General features: G+C 45.9%; 1 long non-coding RNA gene across 1 annotated transcript; it reads right to left on the bottom strand.

Annotated features, from left to right (window-relative positions):
• Positions 1-666: 666 nt before the first annotated feature.
• On the bottom strand, positions 667-7,488 carry LOC131897999 (uncharacterized). Its single transcript, XR_009375833.1, has 2 exons — positions 6,620-7,488; positions 667-6,530 (listed from the first exon to the last, which is right to left on the bottom strand). It is a non-coding gene; the product is annotated as an uncharacterized LOC131897999 (long non-coding RNA).
• Between the last annotated feature and the right edge of the window lie 721 nt (positions 7,489-8,209).

Raw genomic sequence — 8,209 nt, 5'->3', positions numbered from 1 at the left:
GTGTGCTGGGGCAGGATTCAGAATGTCCCACATCCTCTGATCTCATGAGCCAGTTTATGTGTATTACAGTGGTTGTGTGTGCTGATCACGATGTGCTAATATGTGTCCTGACCTCATGAGCCATGTTCCACAGAGTGCAGTGGGTATATTCACCAACATTGGATCCAGAGAATGACGAAGCCATGATTTTCCACAATTCTGTCAGCCTCCTAAACTGCAACCACTGTTGCTGCTTATACGTCCCATGATTAACTATCTCAAGTCATAGGATTTCACTCCTGTGTTTATACCCTCTGATTGGTGCTTAACATACTAAAAATAAGTTCATATTCATCCCCTGTCTCTGTATATATCATCGGGCACTATTTGTTGTGTCTATCCTCATTCAGCAGTATTTCTCCAAACTGTCTGCTTGAGATGTGTCCTATGATTAACTTCATTAAAATAACCTCACCCCATGGATTTGTATTGTCCTGGACCTTGATTTCTTTTCTCCCTCATATCTAGTCAACCTTAAAAATTCTATTTGTTCATATAGGTTTATATTACATTCTTAAAACCAGCAGCCAGTAGGTGAAGTCTGGAGGATTACGAATTGAGGCCAGTCCTGGGATACTGTCCTAGTATACTTTATATTGTTGATAGACAGGTCCTGACATAACCCAATGTGGTAGAAAGAGTTTATTTGGCTCCCATGTCCTGGTCAATGTCCATCATTAGGGAAGCTTTTGTAGGAACTCTAGCAGACTCAGAGGATAGCCCTTTCCTGACTTTCTCTTCACAGCTACTTCAGTTTACTTTCATACACGATTCAGGAACAATGTACAGGCAGAGTAGCACCCACAGTCAACCTGGATCTCCCACATTAGGTGTTAATAATGAAGTGGTCCTGTAAACTGCATGCAGCTGCAAAATCACAAGTCTAGTTTCAGATACTCAACACAATAATCCTCTTTGTTTTTAAGCCATCTTTCTGTGTATTGGATGGATGTGGACAAGATATTGATTGAGAGAACCCAGATCCAGAAAGACAAATGCCAGAGATCATCTCCATCAGCTGTTTCTGAATCACAAACTTCTAAAGTGTGTATAAAATATGGAAGTCCAGAGAGAGGAAGGGATACCAAAAGTATCTGACACTAGCTTTCTGTGTCTAGCTTTGGCTGTATGTATGTTTCTCTTACAGAGCTTGATACCATGTCCTTCTAGAGATCTTCCTGAGATCCTCCTAGGGAGATTGTACCCAGCAGGAGTAGAAATCTAGCCCCATGTGTGTATGTGGGGCTTTTGCTGTGTAGAGGAAATGTCTAGAAGTAACAGACACATAGTTGTATATGTGTATAAGAGATGGGCTAGATGTAAGGTTTTACCTTGCAGGGCGTGCACATACATTTTGTGTGTGCATGTGTTTGTGTGTGTTTTTTTGTGTGTGTATTTGTGTGTGTATGAGAGAGAGAGAGAGAAACAGAGAGAGGAGTAGGGAGAGAGAAAGTAAGGAGAGGAGAGGAGAGCAGAGGAACGGAGAGCAGAGGTGGCCGAGAGATTGGCAGTAGGTAATGGACACCTAGCAGCAGAAGCACCTTGTTGGCTGTGTGTAAATAGGGCTTTGGCTCTATGTGGGACACCTCACAGGACCTAACACCTAGAGATGTGTGTTTGTTTGTTGTATGGGTGATACCTCTACCTTACAGGACTTTACACCTAGAAGTATATGTGGGGCTTTCCTTGTGTGGTGGCTGTCTTCTAGGTCCTGATAGCTAGCTGAGAGTGGTCTGAATTCGTGAAGGCATTTGTAGGAGCATGCGTGCCTAAGTGTGTTTCTGAGGGTGTGACTGTGTACCTAGCATTTGATTATAGGGGAGGGGGTGCACACTGGTAGACTGGCTGTGTAAGAGTATTGCACTGTGAATATAGGAAAAGAGGTATGTATCAGGACCAGTCACCTAGCTCCGAGTAGACAGCTTCGTCTGTTGTGGAGTGGGAACAGCAGGACCTGACCTCAGACTCTGTGTCTCTCTGTCTGTCTGTCTCTGTCTGTCTCTGTCTCTCCCTGTCTTTGTCTCTATCTCCTGTCTCTCTGTGTATGTGTTTGGCTGCAGGGGATGGACACCCAGAAGGGCAGCACTTCGATGGCTGTGTAAATAGGGCTTTGTCTGAATGGTGGAGACCTTGTTGAAGTGACGGCTAGATGAGAGTGCATGAGTGCGTGTGTGCCTGAGTGTGCGACTGTGTACCTGGCGTTTGACTATAGGGGAGGGAAACCAGTACTAGAAAAGTAGCTGTGCAACTGTATGGTCCCAGGATGTGGCACCTAGCTCTGGGTGTGTGGCACTGCTGTGGCTGAGGTGATTCCTATCAGGAATGTGACCTAACCATGTATGATATGTGGTGTAACGGAAGAGATAAACACTAGACCCTGACACTTGTGTTAGAGTATGTGGGCAGCTGTTTGTGGCTTCTGTGGCTGTAGGTAAAGGCATCCTTAGAAAGACCAGACACCCAGCCCTGTGCATGGGGCTTTAGCCATTGCGTTGTTGATCTCATGGAGGACAGGCTTCCCAACTGTATGAGAGGAGCATTTTCTTTAGTGGACAGTTGACCCTGCAGGACCTCACGCCTAGGCATGTGTGTTTAGCACCTGCTGTAGAAGACATTTTTCAGAGTAGCACCTGACACCTAGCAATGTGGGGGTGGGTTTAAATTTAAGTGTGGGGACACCTTACAGATGATGACACCTAGTGTTGTAGGCAAAGAGAAAAGTTGGCTTCTTGGTACAGCAAAAATAAAGTCAAATTCCTCCCCCAGACCTGTATTCATCAACTCCCACATTTCTTGTTTTCTACCCTTATCCTCCAAAATCTCTCAAGTCTATAACTTGAAGACACTTTCTCTGATCAACTTCACTGATAATATACTGACCCTGGGCTTCTATTTTCCTAGTCACTGACTCGTTTTCTCTAAGACAGCTATCTCCACGACAATGCAGCATTGTCACATTGACCATTACCACAAGTTCAGCACAAGTGCACACACACATACACATACACGTATATATTATACACACACACACACACACAAACTTTTCCTTATAACATCTCTATCTTTAGCACTGCTCCACATATATTACTATTGAACAGGCATGGCTGGAATCTCCCCTGGTATCCTACATAGACTGCTAGGTGTCATGTCCTAATGGATCTAGATAGCTCCCAACTGCTGCCACTCAACATACACGGTTGTGTTCATAAGACACACAGCAGAGCATACTCCTCTTCTCCCACAGAGACTCATCCCACTATCAGGAACTGCCCCCACAACAGACCTTACTAGCTACTGCCCCCCAGGCCTGCTTCCAGACCCACCGATGTACCACTGCCCTGCTGGACACTCCTACCCCTGCCATATAGCCTGAAACACACTGTACACTTTCCTGTACACCTGCCTGAGGCCTGGATGCACTACTGGGTATTACATCCTCAGGACTCCCCAGTCCTAAACTGGATATTATGATAAGAGGCCACATCTAGTAAGTTTCTCTTCCTGCATCCATCCTGCTGCTGCAAAAGCCCTGCTAATTTTCAGCCATGCTTACACCCATGCCCCTGTCTGGGAGTGTATGTTGTCAACAGAATGGTGCTATTTTGGGTAAGGCTTGAAGTCAATTATTGTATATGCATGCAATGTACTTCAATATACATGGCTGAAATCTGCACAGAATGGTAGCAAGAGCATGACAGCAAAAAACTTGATATGTCAGTGATGGAGGTGTTAGCAGAGCCTTTAAAATTGCAGTGTTCACTGAGCCAGTAGTAAATATCAGGGGTAAGGGTGTGTGTCAACCTTCTCTGATACCTAGCATGTCATGTGTGATGGAGCCTGTGTTCAAGTGAACCTGACACACAGCACTTTATATGCACTGAGGTTTGGACAGGGATTAATGTCCAGCATGACCCAGTAACCAGCAGTAGAACCTGAGACCCAGCACATGGTATAGAGTAGGAAGGAGTCCAGTAGAAGCTGATGCCTAGCAGTGTGGGTGTGTCTTCAGCAGAAGGAGGGTGTCCAGATGTGCAAATTTCTAAGTATTGTGGAAGACCTACTAGGGAAGAAGTTCCCAGCATGATCTGATGGCTGTCGACTAATGTGGGGAATGAAGTCAAACTGGACCTGGTACCTAGAGTGGGTGTGTGGTCACAGGGGTGGTGTGTCCAGTGTGTTTGATGATAACTGCATGTCAGAGGGGAGCAGTGGAAGAACGGGGTGTCAAGCTCTGCACAATCCCTACGGAGTGTGTGTCAGCTTATGGCTGAGCTGATGTCCATCAAGGTCTGATCATCCATTTTGAAGTAGGTTGGAAGTGTGTGATATGATGTCCAAATGTGCTTGACACTTCAGAGTGTGTGTGTGGCACTGAGGGAGCCAGCAGAGCCTGACACCTAGCAGTGCATGTGAGGCAGCTGCAGGGTGATGGGTGCATTCCAGGGCCCTCAGCTAGCCTTGTGGGAATTGCCATGGAGTTTGCAATGCCCAGCAGGTCTGGTATCCAACACGGATATATGGGTTGATGAAATGTGATATCCTTTGGGCCCTGATACTAACACTGTAGATTGTGGCAGTGGGGTGTGCTATTCAAGAGGGCCTGAACCCTAGCAGTGTATGTGGAATTTCAGTGATGTTAGGGTGTCAAGTGGGGTCCAATAGTAGCAGAGTGTTTGGGTACAGTGGCAAGAGAGTATCCAGTATGGCCTGATAGGGAGCTGTTAATAAGGGATACATGAGTGACATTCTCCATCCCAGTTTAAGAATACATGGGAGTTGTTTGTGAACATTTGTTCAGTAAGGGCTGAAACACAGCAGTCAATGTGTGATTTTGTGGAAAGTATTGATGGGCTGATACTTTGAAGTAAGTGTATTAGGGTGTGTGTGTGTGTGTGTGTGTGTGTGTGTGTGTGTGTGTGTGTGTGATGTGATGTGATGTAGAGGTTGGTTATCATGGTCTGACAGCTGGTAGTGCAAGTGAGGATGCATGGCTGTAGTGTCCCACACTGCATTATACCTAGTGTTGTACGTCAGTGCAGGAAGATTCCAGGAGTCTTTGAACCAAGCAGTAACTGTGTGTCCTTGTCAGGAGGTCAAGTGTCCAACAGGGTCTGATACCTTTTCCCATGTCTTAGTACATTGTGGTTGGAGGCATGTCTAGCATGGTCTAGAATCTAGCACTGTGTGTGGGACAGCAGAAGGGGAGTTGAATATCAAGTCCTGATACCTAGAGAACTATGTGGTGAGTGTGGGTGAGGGGCGTCCTTCATGTCCTTACACTGACCCTGTATGTACGTTGTTAACAAGGGGAGGGGTATGGGTAGCACATGTGAGTATCTACGTGTCAGACCTGCTGCTTTCCCCAGCTGACTGGACCATCCATACAGTGCTGTTATCAGATCAGCTGGACAGCTCATCTCCATCCCACACAATGTGATGGGTTTCAGCCCTCCTCACACCACACAGCACACAATACACCTCCACCCCTCCTCTTAGCCACACAACATTCACTGTCAGGGATTTGTTGTCTGCTGGGGTGTGTCAGGGGCCAGGCTCTCTCTAGAGGTCCTGGTGGAGTGTCTGTTCCAGCCATGCTCCAGCCTCTGTATTTTCATGGCTGTTGGCATCAGGGCTCCCGAGTCCACAGTTCATCTCCGTGTTATTTCTGATCCTCCTTTCTATAAGGCAGGAACTTATGTAGTCCTATTCTATAACTTTATGTGAGCATTATAGTGTTTGTTTTTGAGGTCAGTTGAAATGGTGGCTGTGTTCAGTTTTTCAATGGGTTCCCTATGGCTTGTTTTTAAATCTTCTTCTGCAGTCATTTGTGGACAAGCCATTCTCTTTGCCTTGATTTCCATGGGTGACTATGAGAAAATCAGCTGGCAGGATCTCACTGGGTCTGTTTCTGAGCTTTTGTTCTGTTCCATGTATCCAGTCTCCATTACTTCCATATAGGTCTTTGTGGATCTCTGAGGCTTGGTGGGAAGTCCTGGAAGAAGAAGATCAGGGTCTGGAGGGATCTCTCCTGTCCTCTGCCATGTCTTCTAGGTTTAGGTCCCATTGGCTGTTACATCTTTTGTTTGAGCATCAGACTGGATTTTGCAGAGTCTATAGATGAAGTGCAAACATCTGTCACCTTTAGAATAACACCTGGTAGAAGCTGAGAGCTCATATTGTTTGGATTTCTCTCCTCCAGTGGTCAAAGCATTTTGAATGCCAATTTATAGAAATTATGTTGGAATTCTAATGAAATACTTCAGTATTTCTTTGTAAATTATTTCTGCCTAAATCAGTGAGAAATGGGCCAAATGTATGACCTCAAGTTCTGCCTCTTCATGTTAGTGGAGGCCTGGGGGCCTGGGACAGGTGGTCCATGGATACTGCCCTTCTCAGAGATCCATTCTTGAATTCAGAAAGAGAAGCACATTTAATTTCCAAGGCTCTTCGGAGATATTTCTTTACCTGCTCAGGCAGGTGTTCTTTGTTATCTGTGAAGACAGAGAGGCATAGGTGACTTTCTGAACTGTCAAAATGCAAAGGGGTCTAAGTTGGGCAGGATTCAACAGTAAGTACTCACTGGGAGGCTTCCACAGGGGGACGCTCCTGTAGATTCCCCAGATCTTGTTGGTAATTTGGGGTGGTTGTCTGTAGTTGGATGGTGGAAGAGAAACCATGTCATTGTTCTCCACAGCATGTCCTCCTGTTGCTGTGTGCAGCCTCTGAGTTCCTCTGGAGCTCAGACAGTGCATGCTAGTCTGCTAGGAAGGAGAGAGGAGAGGCGCTCTTGTTCCTCAATGTCACTAATGTTCAGTGTGCACATACTCAGGTCAGGAATTCTCGGGGTCCACGATTCAGGATATGGCCAGGCACCTAGAAGAAAAAGCTTATGTTAGACAATGGATAAGGCTGGCAGAAAGATTCCTTCACCACCCTAGACCTGTGGCCTTTCAGATAACAGCTGGTTTATTTCTGGTGGAATTCAGGACCTAATGAGGCAGGAATGATGACCCTTTTCTTCCCATGTGACTTCCTGAGGGAGAATTCAATGGGCTCTCCATGGGAAGCCCTGATTTCAGGGACTGGTTTGTCCTAGCTGCTCTGCTACTGTCCCATAAACAAGCTCTAGGATCAAGAAGGAAAAGCAGTTTCCACCAACATGTCTGTTTCTAGACACTGTGCTTCCTGCACCCAGTTCACTGAACACTTGCCTAGATGAGAAAGGATGCACATATGGTGAAGAAGAGGTTTGTCTGAACATGTCCAAAAGAAGCTGCAGATCTGAGGAGAAAAGGATGGTCAATGAGAGTTCTGGAGTTGACCTCTGAGACTACAAGAGACCCAGGCTGTTATCACACTAGTCATCCTATCTGTGTCAATGACCTGGGAGGAATGTAAACAGTCCCAACCAGTCAGGCTCTGTCCAAAAGAGCAAGCTACCCAGCATCACATGGATTCACTTTTCTCCACTATGAGGAGAGTATTACTGAGCAAATTTGGAGTAGTATATATAAATATCTTGTACAATGGCATGTGTTGTCTGCGCCTTTTCCTGCTGCCTCAGGAGGCAGGCAGTGGGGGAATGATGGTGTTGAGTGTTTGAAACTCATCATAAGCTGACTTCTCTCATGTCACAGTCTAAAGGCCACCACATGCTCCCAGCAGTGGCCAGCGATATAAAAAGTTCACATTATACTTACCTGGCCACTTGGACATTAACTCTGGTTCTTAATAGTCACAATCTTAGATACCATTCCCAGGGCTTGGAGTCCTTGTCCAGAAGTGCTGTATCCTGAGAGTTTCCATGCCTAGCTACAGTACCCAAGACTCCTTTCTACAGACCCTGGTTTCAGTTAAGTGCATCAGGGTGAAGCCTGCCTTAATGGTCACTCACTGACCAACAGACAAGCCATGATCTTGAGGAGCAAGCAGGTCATTGTCTTGGATAGTTTCTCTTGCTTGGGTGTATGAATCCCCATGCCCCAGTCTCTGGAACCCAACACAGACTAAGTCACTGGCCAGTGACAGAATGGATGTCACAACCTACAGGTATAAGAAGATGTTCCCATCTTTGATTCAAAGTGTTCCTTCTCAATGGTGTTAGGATCAGAAGAGAGGGATATGTCACCTACACCAAGTAATCTCTATATCATCTGTAGCCATGCCTCAG

The sequence above is a fragment of the Peromyscus eremicus genome, chromosome 23, assembly GCF_949786415.1.
Source record: "Peromyscus eremicus chromosome 23, PerEre_H2_v1, whole genome shotgun sequence".
In the NCBI taxonomy this organism is placed as follows: Eukaryota; Metazoa; Chordata; class Mammalia; order Rodentia; family Cricetidae; genus Peromyscus; species Peromyscus eremicus.
The sequence above is the reverse complement of the archived record's forward strand: the minus strand, read 5'-3'. Positions and strand labels throughout refer to the sequence as shown.